This window comes from Silene latifolia, chromosome X (genome assembly GCF_048544455.1).
Source record: "Silene latifolia isolate original U9 population chromosome X, ASM4854445v1, whole genome shotgun sequence".
Lineage (NCBI taxonomy): Eukaryota > Viridiplantae > Streptophyta > Magnoliopsida > Caryophyllales > Caryophyllaceae > Silene > Silene latifolia.
The window spans coordinates 61,318,403-61,331,871 of NC_133537.1; the positions used below are offsets into that span (position 1 = coordinate 61,318,403).

The 13,469-nt window shown below is 34.1% G+C and overlaps 1 long non-coding RNA gene across 1 annotated transcript; it reads right to left on the minus strand.

The window, feature by feature from the left end:
• Positions 1–11,351: 11,351 nt before the first annotated feature.
• Positions 11,352–13,045, minus strand: LOC141623341 (uncharacterized). The gene is made up of 2 exons (XR_012533317.1): positions 12,394–13,045; positions 11,352–11,816 (listed from the first exon to the last, which is right to left on the minus strand). It is a non-coding gene; the product is annotated as an uncharacterized LOC141623341 (long non-coding RNA).
• Between the last annotated feature and the right edge of the window lie 424 nt (positions 13,046–13,469).

Consider the following 13,469-nt stretch of genomic DNA (forward strand, 5'->3'; position numbering starts at 1 on the left):
ACTTTTGATATGAAGGAGATTGGTGGTTTATTCCATAAATACTTCTCCACTATCTTTAATTCTGAAGCTGAGCCTGAGCGTTTTGAAGATTACTTAAATAATTACGGTTACTTATTTGATAATCCTAAGCGTAAAGTGGGCATGAAGGAGAGAGCTAAGTTAGGCCGTGCATATTCGAAAAAGGAAGTACGTCAGACTGTCTTCCAACTGGGACCTTTAAAATCACCAGGTCTTGACGGTATACCAGCGGCCTTTTACCAGAAGTATTGGTCTATTGTTAAGAATGATGTTCTTAATGGAGCTCTCAATATTCTCAATTCGGGTACTGTGCTTAAAGATTTCAATAAAACCTTTATTGTCCTTATTCCGAAAAGTGATTGCGCGGAGAGAGTTGGATTTTCGGCCGATCAGCCTCTGTAATGTTATTATGAAAGTGGTTACAAAGTGTATTTCTAATAGATTAAAAGGGGTTATGGATGATCTCGTTAGTCCTTTTCAAAGTGCTTTTGTCCCAAATAGAAGTATTGTGGATAATATTGTCGTTGGCCAAGAAATTCTCCATGTTATCAATCGTCAGAGTTATGGTAAGAAGGGTATGATGGCATTAAAGGCAGATATGAGTAAAGCCTATGATAGACTCAACTGGAATTTCATAAGAGGGGTGCTCTCTTTCTTAAATTTGCCGGATTCTATGATCCATCTTATCATGAACCTTACTATCCCCTTATATTTTCGCGCTTTGCACAAAAGTCTTATCTCAAATGATTCTTTATGCCCAGGATGACAATCTCATTAAGGGTATCAAAATATGCAAGAACGGACCAGAAATCTCCCATTTATTGTTTGCGGATGATTCACTCTTCTTTATTCGTGGTGACTATGGGGACTTGGACTTCCTTATGAATATTATCGATGAATATTGTGTTGCCTCTGGGCAACGCCTTAATAAAGATAAGTCTTCTATTCTTTTCAGCCCTAACTGCTCTCTTATGACGGTCAGGAAGTGCTTGACTGAGTATAAGTTTTCTCCTAAGAATGATCTTGGCAACTATCTTGGCTTACCAATGAGTATTGGGTCTTCTAAGAGGGATTTATTTAAATTCCTTATAGACAAAACTAAGCGAAGGCTATCGTCCTGGAATAACATTCTTCTCTCTTCGGCTGGTAAATTGACTCTTATTCGTTCTGTTCTTTCTTCACTTTCTCTTTTCTCTCTATCGGTATTTCGAATACCGGTAAGTGTAACATCAAAACTTCAGTCTTTGATGGTGCATTTTTGGTGGAGTGGAACTAGAACTAATAAGTCCATTCATTGGTGTAGTAAAGACTTCCTTAGTAGGCCTGTGGGAGAAGGGGGTCTTGGTCTTCGCAATATCGGATGCTTTAACCAAGCCCTTCTTGCAAGGTCTGCTTGGAGAATTTTAAGTGTCCCGGGAAGCCTTATTAGTAAAGTTATTGGCCCCAAGCTTGGTATTCAAGATGATATATTATTTCAGAATCGTTGGAAGGCCACCCGGGCGTCATCATGGGCTCTTAAGAGCCTTGTCCGGGGATCCGACCTTATCTACAACAATATTGCTTGGACTATTGGCTCGTCTTCTCGTCTTAATGCTTGGAAGAGTAAATGGATAGAGGGTTATAGTCTTCAGGATCTTTGCGGAGATTTTATTGATGCTCCTACTTATTTCACACTCCTGGTTGGTGATCTTCATGATAATCATAGGAGATGGGATCTCTCCTCTCTCGGTTTCGATCCGGGTGAGGGAGTTTCAAAGAAAATCCTCGGAACCTATATCCCGTGTCATCCTTCGGATGACTCCTTCTATTGGAAATTTTCTAAACATGGTGCTTTCACTCTAATGGGCATACCACGGGTGCTGATCGCTCTAGAATGTATACAACCATTGTTGCTTTTTGCAAATCAAAGCTCTGGAAGTTGCCTATATCTAGCAGCCTAAGGGTGTTTTTATGGAAATTCATGGCTAATGCCCTTCCCGTGGGTTCTGAATTCCTCAAACGAAATTTGAACTGGCGCTCCTCCTGTACTCTTTGCGACGGCTTAACTCCTTGTGTGGAAACTATCTCTCACCTCTTCAGATATTGTAGCTTTACAAAGGCTCTATGGTTTGGCTGCCCTTTAGGGCTTAGAATCACCGGGGGGTGTGTGGATATTGATGTTAGGGTATGGGTCATTAACTGGGTTACTTATTTTTTAAATGGCCCTGATCCTAACTCCCTCCTTTATCCCTTTATCGCTACCCTATGGAGGATTTGGTGTTGTAGGAATGCTATGGTCTTCAAGAACCGTCGCCCTTCGCCTATGGGTGCTCTCAATTCTATTCTTGGTGACATTCAGTGTATTACTGAGGTTACAGGCAGTAAGGACGCTATCCTTCTTCAAGCGCCTTTGTTGGACTTCTCTCCTGATTTTGAATTAGCAAAGAGGATTAGAAATTCCTTTCCCTATTGGATTGTTGGTGGACCTGTGTGCGAAAATGTTTGCACTGTCAAGTGTGATGCTGCTTGGAGGGCTGATAAAAGTTTTGGCATGGGGTAGTGCTTGTTGGATGGTAATGAGACCTTAAGGAATACTGCTCACGCACGATCGTTTGCTTCTTCTGCCCTGCATGCCGAAAGACATGCTGCTATCATGGCACTAAAATGGGCCTTGGACAAAGGGTATCTTCATGTTAGACTGGTTACGGATTGTCTTATCTTGGTTATGCAGGTTGCTGGAGCGGAGAAGGCGATTGCGTCTATCAATTGCATTATCCAGGTTATTAAGTCTATCGCATCTCGTTTTCACTGTTGCTCTCTTAGTTTCTGTCCTAGAGGAGTGAATAGGATAGCTCATAATCTTGCTCAGGAAGCTCTTATGTAAGCTCTCTTAGTTTCTGTCCTAGAGGAGTGAATAGGATATGTCTCATAACTTATTGATAAATTTTAACATTTCAGTATAAATGGTAAACGTATGAGTTAAGCAAGTCTAACGTAGTTTTATTTTCCCAAAAAATAAAATTTGACGATATATAGAAGTAGCTCGAATGGGGATGAACATCAAACCTAGTCAAATACTATATATTAAATCCAGAAACAAGGGAATGTAATTAAAGAAAGTAATGCAAATTAATTATACTATATAGTTTTAAATCAATTGCACCGTGTGATGGACCCGATTAAGGGATCTCAATGCAAATATTATATAGTTTGGGTTAAAATTAAATTATATAGAAGCTTGATAATTTTCCTAAATATTTGTAAGAGATTAAAACATGGTCAATTTCCTTAAAATAAAATAATTAATTAAGATTGTCAATTTCCTTAAAATAAAATTATTAATTAAGATGGTTAATTTCAAGGAGACGAAAAGAAAGAAGATGCTTGGTAATTTTCCTAAATATTTATAGAAGACTAGAAGATGGTCAATTTCCTTAAAATAAAATAATTAATTAGTATAAACATGTACACTTATGGTATTAATTATTATCATCATAAAATTATATATTAATTAAAATCTATGCAATTTTATTAAACTTTATAGTTTATTAGATGTATAGAGATGTTAATTATTTAACATACAAAAATATAATAAGTAGGTTATAAATAATTCAAGTTAGATTCCATAATATATAATAGGGTTAATTGACAAGAATAATCCCAACTATGGGTGACCTTCTCGTAATAATCCCAACTTTGTTTTATCTCATATTAAACTATACTATTCAGCTCGTTATCTTAAAACGCATTAGTTAACCGATTACCTGTTAGTCAGGTCATTGCCTTTTTTTTCCTTTTAATAATTATAATACACCAAACCACAATGCCCACTTTCTTCTTCGCCTTTTCCAACATTCATACACCACCACCACATTCACCTCCCAACCTTTTTCTTCCTCAGTACCGCTCCACCATTTACGTCACCTACACTCATTAATCGTTGTTGTAGTTCACTATGTTAGCAGCGATAACACAGTTCAAATTATCACACCTGACAATAATCACATTTCTTAGCTGCTACCACCACTTAATCAACAAAAATATTCTATAGAACCTCGACAAAACACAACACCCAACTCCCAAATTCAAAATTACTATGACCAGCAAATCACAACTAACACCAATCTTGAATTGATAAGCATTCGACACCCTTTAAAACCAGACCACATCCCAGACCCCAAATACACAACATTTCAGAATCTCAGATAGTTGTTAGTGACCTCGTGAATTTTCACTGAATCAGAGGTTTGTCCATTTGGTTATTTGGCATACAAGGAGTCTTGCTCCCTTATCATGACCTTTTTTATTTTGTTCATCAATGAACTCAGGTTCATATAATTGATGATGATCTTCATCTCGCACGCTTAGTGGTTGCATTTAAAGGACCTCTAGCAAAGACCCAGACTCTATTCCCTTGATAATTATGCATACCAGATCAAATAGATTTGGGAATATTTCAAGTTAGGGTTGATATGTTAATTAATTAGGGAAAATGTTAATTTGGGGTTTTATTTATATTGTATTTTCGATAAACTTGAAGCGGTTTTTGGGTCAAATCTGTGGTTTATTTTCATGATGAGATTTGGATTTATCTTGACTATAAAGAACTATTAGGGCTGATAAGTCTTTTTGATCGTTGAGTTTGATGGTGGTGTTTGTGGGTTGATTGGGAGGATGGTGGAGCCGTGGAGGAGTGTGAGGTTGTGGGGATGGCTGTAAAGTGACGACTATTAGGGTGATAAGTCTTTTTGTCAACTCTTTTTTAAAGTTGGACAACACATCATTGTTTACCTATATGACTTGTATGTTTACCTGAGATTACAGGTCACAAATCTCCCGAGTTCATTACTGAAAGAGAGAGTTAAAAGTATAGTTTATAATGGGATAAAACTAAGTTGGGATTATTGTGGGAAGGTCACACATAGTTGGGATTATTCTTGTCAATTAACCCTATATAATATTGCACAATTCTTTTGATTTGATTTAATTCATATATGTAATATATTTATATAAATATATAATCCTCTTAAAATTGCATGCCTATGTAGTAAAAGTAATTTCTTTAGTAAAGAAAATAATTGTAGTAACATTGGATATAGTTATATGATAGTAATCACTCATTTGAATGGTAAAACTGTAAAAGTAACAATATTATCAGCGAGATTAGTGAAAGTGGTAGAAACAACAACGGGAGTAGTGAAATAATCAATATTAATGCGACAATAGTGAAAATAACAATAATTACAGCGTGAGTAGTGAAATTATCAATATTAATGCGGCAGTAGTGACGGTAACAATAATTACGGCGGGAGTAATGAAAGTAACAATGATTACGAGCAAGTAGTGAAATGTTATTACTATTGTTTCATTAATAAGAGTAAAATATTAATAGCGGGAGTAGTGAATTTGTCTCAAAATTTATTTCATCGTAATTTTAGGATGTCATAGAAAAATATATTAATGATAAATTTATGGGTTATGCAACTTTAAGTAATTTTATTTAATGAAAAAAAAAATTTAATGATAAGTAGAGGTAGCCCGGACGAAGCCGGGCACCAATACTAGTGTCTTAAGATTTTGTAAACCGAACTATACCACGGATAAAACACTAAATCAACAGAACAATTGAAGGTTGTGTTTTTTTTAATGGATTTGATAAAATGATTTAACTTGAATTGTTAATTAATTACGGACTAATTGATTGAATATTATTAGAGCAAGTCCAATGGTGAGCTATAACTTTCTAGCTTGGTAATTTCACATCATTTTCTAAGCTACTACCCTTAAACCATTCCAATGGTAAGCTATAAGTTTCTAGCTTTGTTTTTTTTAATAATAATAAAAAAAAAAGAATAAATCAAACCTAAATTTTAATTAGCTAATTTTCTATTGGTTAATTTGTGATAGTGGGCTCATTCAAGCAACTAGTTTCATTAAGCTAGTTGCTTATGTCAAGCCATTCCACATGACCATCTCCAATGGTGTAGCAACCAGCTTACAATTTTAAAAAATTGCAAGCAAGTCCCTAAGCTACACCATTGGACTTGCTCTTATGCGCCCAAAAGTAGTTTCCAACCAAGCAACAACCAAGTGGGATGTCTCATTAGTGCCTTGGTTCCTTGATTAATTTCAAGCCCTATCATCATACATCTCCTATTTATTAAATGGATAGGTAAACTCACATATTTTCCCTCCAAAAAACATCTTTTTAAATAAGGAAACTATTGATAATTTAATTGTATTCACTAAATAAATAAAGAAATTAATAATTATAATATATTTCATTATATAATTCTTTTCATTAAAATTAATCTTTTCATCAAATTATATAATTTTCATAAACACTAAACTATAATATTTTAATTAACATATAAATAATATAAAACTATAAAATATTAAATCTTTTATTGATGTTATTATTTAAGAATGAGTTGAATCATAAATTCATAATATGTATAAACTCCCCTATTTACTAAATGAATAGGTGAACTCACATATTTTCCCTCCAAAATGCATATTTTTAAATAAGGAAATTGATAATTTAATTGTATTCACTAAATAAATAGAGAAATTAATAATTATAATGTATTTCATTATATGATTCTTTTCATTAAAATTAATCTTTTCATCAAAATATATAATTTTCATAAACACTAAACTATAATATTTTAATTAACATATAAATAATATAAAACTATAAAATATTAAATCTTTTATTGATGTTATTATTTAAGAATGAGTTGAATCATAATTTGTATAAACAAAACTAGAAATCGTTTTGATTACTTTCATGACAAAAAAAAAAATTGAGAGAATTTATAAATTGGAATCATTAGTTTTGTGGTATAAACAAATACTTAAAAAAAAAATTACATTTCAACACATTGCTCAATTCTCTTGGATTAGTTTTCAGTTTTAATTTTTTTTTTCTCTCGAAACAAAATACAATAACGAGAAAAATGAACAATTACGTTAATGAGATACCACTATTATTTTTACAGTTCAATTTTACTAAGTTTTCCTGAATAATTTTACAGTTCAATTTTTTTTTTCTCATATAAAAATATAATGACGTGAAATATGAAAATTTAATGAGGTGTTAATTTAGCATGATTAAGTAATACAAAAATAAAAACTCTATGAATACCGCGCATTCATTGCGCGGGATCTAAACTAGTTCATAATTCATTCCTCAAGATAGAAAGCGCCAGTTGGGATTATAATATGTATTTCTTTTATGTTTTTTGAAGAATAAAAGGTAGAGATTATTAGTTTATTACTATAAAATCGACAAATCAATCCGAGGCAAAAGGGCAAAGAAAACAAATGGCAAGTGCATGATATTTTGTCCCTTGCTGTTAAACCGATCAAAAGATGTCGCGATCCGAAAAATCGACCTAAATTCATATAAACCTGATCCGGACAAACCAAAATAGATTCGACCCACATTTTACCTGAACTACCCGTCGACCTGACCCGCTCAACGGGTCTACTTGTTGTGTACATCAACTAGGGAGTGGCTGAGTATGGTAAGAGAAAATGTGGGTCGGGTGCTCGGGTCCAACACGAGTGAACCTGACATAAATTTCTTACCCTACGGACAACCTCTCTAAGATGGTTGAAAGGGTTTATGGACTAGGACTATAATATTTAGAAAATGCATTTTTTTTTTGTAGTATTTGCTTTTGCAACTTTAATGTGTGAAATTTGATGAGCTAGATTACCCTTAACACTTGTTATTATTTTAAACGGGCTATTTTGGTTTAAAGAAATAAGACGGTATTTAATAATTATTTTATAATTAAATGTGACCATTATTAAAAAATAAGTTATCATATAACACTGGCTGTATCCACGGGGGATGTAGACCGTCTGCATCCCCCACTATTTCAGGAACATATAGATATTAGCTGCATATTATATCATAAATTCTGATTGGGTTTGGTGGTTAATAACTTGGTTTTCTTCCTAAAGGTCAGGGGTTTGACTCCTTTGAGAATTGTTTTAGTAAATTACTCGTTCATTAATTTGGAAGGGTATTAAATGCTTAAATACAACTTATATTATTTGGGTTATATTTATCATTTTCCTTATTTTAAATCATGTATGCATTAATTTGGTCAGATTTTTATTCCATTTTTTTTCATCTTTGGCTGCTAATTTTCTACGGTCATAAATGTGTGAAGTTATGTAGAAATTACAATATAACTAAATATAGTGGTTACAAAATTATAGTTTATATATGTTGTATTTGGTAATTTTTATGAACAGTTTTCATATATTCAATCATCTATAACGGAGAGAAAAAAAATAATTCCCAAAAAAAAAAAAGTGTTTGTCTGGATCATTTTACACCCTAATTGTAAATTATTAAGCAGCGGAATCTAAAAGTCGCTACTAAGACGATGTTTTATGTTTATTGAATTTTTGCATCCCCCGTCTACCGTTTCTTGATACGCAAGTGGATGTATTATTGTGATTACATTTAAACATAAAATGGTCACATGTGCCCGTCTAAAGTTTCAGACAAAAAGTGGCCGTCTGAAACAAGAATTTGCGTACCCTTAAAGTGCATTTAGTCACCAAGCTAGACATTTGTGTAGATTAGAGCTGTTCAAATGCGGGTTTGGGCCGGACATAGGCCGAGCTGTTAAGGAAAAAGTTGCCTTTTAAGAGCTTAGTGGGCGGGCCGGGCCTTAATTATGGGCCAATTATCCTTGCCCTTGCCTGCCCTTTAGTCAAAAGTCGGGCAGCCCATAGGCTACTGGGCCGTAACACGAAACTTCAATTTTAGATGTTTTATTAATTAAAATATATAAGGGTGTCCAATATATAAATATTTTCATTATATTTTAATCTTTATAGTTTACGTATTATTTTAATGTTCCACATCCATATAAAATTGATACAATTTTCTTTGAAAATGTCTGTTTTTTTTAAGAGTAAAAGTAAATGATGTAAATAGTAAACGAGCCTAATGGGCCGGCCCTCGGGATTTTCTTGTTGTCCATACTCGCCCATTTAACTTGATGGGCTGGACTTGGCTCGCCCTATTAATTTTTTGGGTAAAAAAAATACTTGTCCAAGCCCACGTAATAAATGGGCTGGACGGGCGGACCTAATAGGCGGGATGACCCATAAACAACTGTGTAGATGATTAGATGAGAGACATGCTTCAAAAAGAAGCCGTGTCGGATTCAGTTGATTTAGTAAATAAGTGGTTCAAAAGTGGGTTTCTTTCAAGGTAGGAATTATAATTATTATGTAGTATTGTAAGGATTCCCTCTAATCCAATTCAAATTATCCATTCACTTTTTAAAGCCAGCTTTGTTAAATATTGACCCCTATTGTGTTAAGTCAGATTTTTAAATTTATACTTAAAATTAACATATTTACATTTGTTATAAGAAGAAGTTTCGAAAAATTATAATTTTGACCCAAAAAATAATATATAAATGAAAAAAACATGATCCAAGTATCGTCTCATAGACCATAATAAGTCAAATGAGCAGTTTAGATTGATCGGAGGAAGTAATACTTTAGAAATTATTCTAAATGTCGAATATTTTTCAAAAATAGGGTTCAAAACAAAAGAAATTAACGAAATAGGGTTTTGTTGAAAGTTGTTACCTAAAATGGGTCCACGTCACACCCGAAGCTGGACTTGTATTCAAGTCGCTTTCCCGCTAAGCGACTACGTGCTGGGTGACATGAAATTACGGTTGCTTTGAAGGGCCAGCTATTTTAGCTAAAGTTGCTTAGGGGCCCAGCGACTGAGGCCCAAGTCGCCTATGAGCCCAGCGACTATAGTATTTTCCAAAAAAAAAAAAAAATTGTCCTTCCATAGAATCGAACCTGGGAGGAATAACATTAATACTAACCCAATAACCAATGTACCAGGCGAAAATTTATATCTTAATTAGCGCGACAATTTACTTAATCCAAACTCACAACGGTGATCTTGTTAGTGAAAAAAAAGTAAACAATGAGAAAGTGTTGAAAAAGCATGCGAGTAGTATACGACGACTATATATATATATATATATATATATATATATATATATATATATATATATATATATATATATATATATATATATATATATATAGAGGTGGGATCCGGTGAGAACGACCATTCGGTGAGAACGGTGGGAACGCACTAGATACATTAGAATATATATAAAAGGTGCACTTTTTTTTTTTTTTTTTTTTTTTTACCACATCCCATATACACTTTTAACTAAAGTAGGTACACTTTTTACCAAAATTCTATATACGCATTTTAAGGATGTAGATGCACTTTTTTTTTTTTTTTGCGAAATCTCATATACACTTTTAACTAAAGTAGGTACACTTTTTACCAAAATTCTATATACGCATTTTAAGGATGTAGATACACTTTTTTTTTTTTTTTTTTTTTTACCAAATCTCATATACACTTTTAACTAAAGTAGGTACACTTTTTATCAAAATTCTATATACGCATTTTAAGAATGTAGATACATTTTTTTTTTGCCAAAATCTCATATACACTTTTAACTAAAGTAAGTACAATTTTTACCAAAATTCTATGTACGCATTTTAAGAATGTAGATACTTTTTTTTTTTTTTTTTTTTTTTTTTTTTTTTTTTTTTTACCAAATCTCATATACACTTTTAACTAAAGTAGGTACACTTTTTACCAAAATTCTATGTACGCATTTTAAGAATGTAGATACACTTTTTTTTTTTTTTTTACCAAATCTCATATACACTTTTAACTAAAGTAAGTACACTTTTTACCAAAATTCTATATACACATTTTAAGAATGTAGATACACTTTTTTATTCTAGGTACAATTTTTAAGTGAATTCTATATACACTTTTTTTTTTATCCTAGGTACACTTTTGACTTTCATTCTATATAAATTTTTTAAAGAATGTCTTTTTGATAGCATAGGTACAATTTTTTGATAGATTTTTTTTAACCAAATGTCATATACTTTTTTTTTTTTTTTTTTCAAAATGAAATAGATACATTTTTTCACATAAATTTTAGATACACTTTACAATAATGTAGTTACACTTTTTCGGATCCTAGGTACACTTTGCAAAAAATACGACTTGATATGGTTAAAACTTAAAATCATAACCTCATTATGTAGCTCAAGCAGTAGCTATGCATTTCTTAAGCACCGTTTCAAGTTTTTATGTTTTCTCTATTTGAGATTGCATAGCAGACCCTTATCCTTAAAGGAGGGTTTATAATCTTAGGGGAATCTAATCATAATCTTCCTGCTGCTCTTAAGAACAATGACGGTAAAGATAATCAAGAATTAAAGTCGTCGACGGAATACTTGCTTGACTCAAATCATCAAGGAAATTAACAGATTAAATTGATTGCATTATGAGTAGCAACTAGCAACCAACTAACTAGGTACAATAACATTCAATCAACTAAGTACAAGTAATCAAGTTCAACAAACTCAAATTTCCACTCCACATTAAACATCTAAATATTGATTGCAACTTACAAAGGAGTACATGAAATTATGAAACTAGCCAAAACACTGATCTCCAGGAAACGGACCGGGAATCGAACCCGTCTGAAAAAATTGCAGTCCAAAAACCACAATAATAGCAAGCTAGCTCATATAAGACAACCCTTCCACAACACCCAGCAAACCAAACGGCCTATTCGGCAGACCAGACCCTGTTTTGGACTTGGTATCAATGACCACCCAATTATACCCAATACAGCCAGGTAGCTAACTCCCTCTAGAGCACCTATTGACCCGCCTGGTCCGGGCGGGAGCCCACACTGAAGTTTATTTGCAGCCTACAGTACAGCACAGCATATATGCAATCAAGAGTCAAGACCAAAATGTAATCCCTACAAAGTGGGCAAAATTAGGCATACATCAGGCAAAAATGAGTCTCATGTATCACATCCATCATAATGCAGCAACCAAATGGATCCATCAGGCAAAAATAAGTCGCTTCCACTACCAGTAGACGGTAGTACAACAAAACACGCTGCTCATTACAAATTGCAAATGTCCAGCGAATAGTTAGCTTAGTTGGTAAAGTCATTCAATGGTGGCACTCGCAACATAACCCCACAACATCAAAACACGCATCATGACTTCTTCGAAACCAATTAAAAACGCTCCGCGTCAATAAAAGGGTACAACTTATCTTTCCGGAGTACAACCCAGAATTAAGATCAATTGTTTCGGAACTTCAGCAAACATTACTCACTAGCTACGAATCAAAACTGTGTCACAAAATCAACAACAATCACTAGCATACATAGCATGTGTATAAAACATCAAACAATGTTCATTCATAAAATTTCAGTAAATAATTAGCAAACCATAATAATAAAAGAAATAAGCTTTGTGAATTGCAAGTACCTGCTTCCAATTCTCAACATGTCGCCGTCATTTCCCCCCTCAAATTCCCCAATTCCAACTCCCTTTCCGCCAATTTATCCTTGAAATGAATCAATCGTCCAAATAATTGTCCCCTTTCTTGCTCAAATCTAGTCTTCAATTCCGCCACTTCCGCCTCCACCTCAATATACTCAAAACGCAATTCCATTTAATCGATATCTGGTTGACCTCTCCTACGCCATAGATTACGCCGGAAAATCGAGATCTGGAGCTCGAAAATTGACGGTTCGAAATGTTGAATGGATTCCAACGAGTTGAGCCGGCATCGGGGAAGTTCGTGACGACGATTTGAGATTTTGGAGATGCACGATGATGGTTGATGCCGACAACTATCAGGTGCACGTGCCTGGTGAGTGCGGCGTCGAGATTTGTAGTATCGAGTGTCAGGATAAGACTTAGAGAAGTTGATTCGTCACCGGAGTTGTTGCGATCGTCGCCGGAGATGACGAAAGGTTGTTAGGTGGTGATTGGGGGATTTGGGTTTGAGGAAATAGGTGATTGGGAGAGGATGATAGATAAGTTTGGCCGTGAGAAACTAAGGACGCGCGTGAGTTTTATTATAAAGGTCGTTCTCACCGTTCTCACCGAGTGTTCGTTCTCACCGGATCCTAAATCTATATACATATATATATATATATATATATATATATATATATATATATATATATATATATATATATATATATATATATATATATATATATATATATATATAGTTGTTGGTTGAGGAAGTGTTGAAAAAGCATGCGAGTAGTATACGAGTCAGCATGACTCGATCGAGTGGGGGGCACTCGATCGAGTAGGTGAGTGACTCGATCGAGTGGGTGTGACTCGATCGACTGGGGGTGCTTTTCGTTTCTGGACAGTGTACTGTTTTTGGGCACTCGATCGAGTAGGTAGGGGCACTCGATCGAGTGGGGTCAGCTCGACCGAGTAAGTATTTGGATCGATCGAGTGACATTTTGGATGCATTCTGATCAGGTTATGGAGTCGAGGCACTCGATCGAGTAAGTGGGTAACTCGATCGAGTGGCCTCA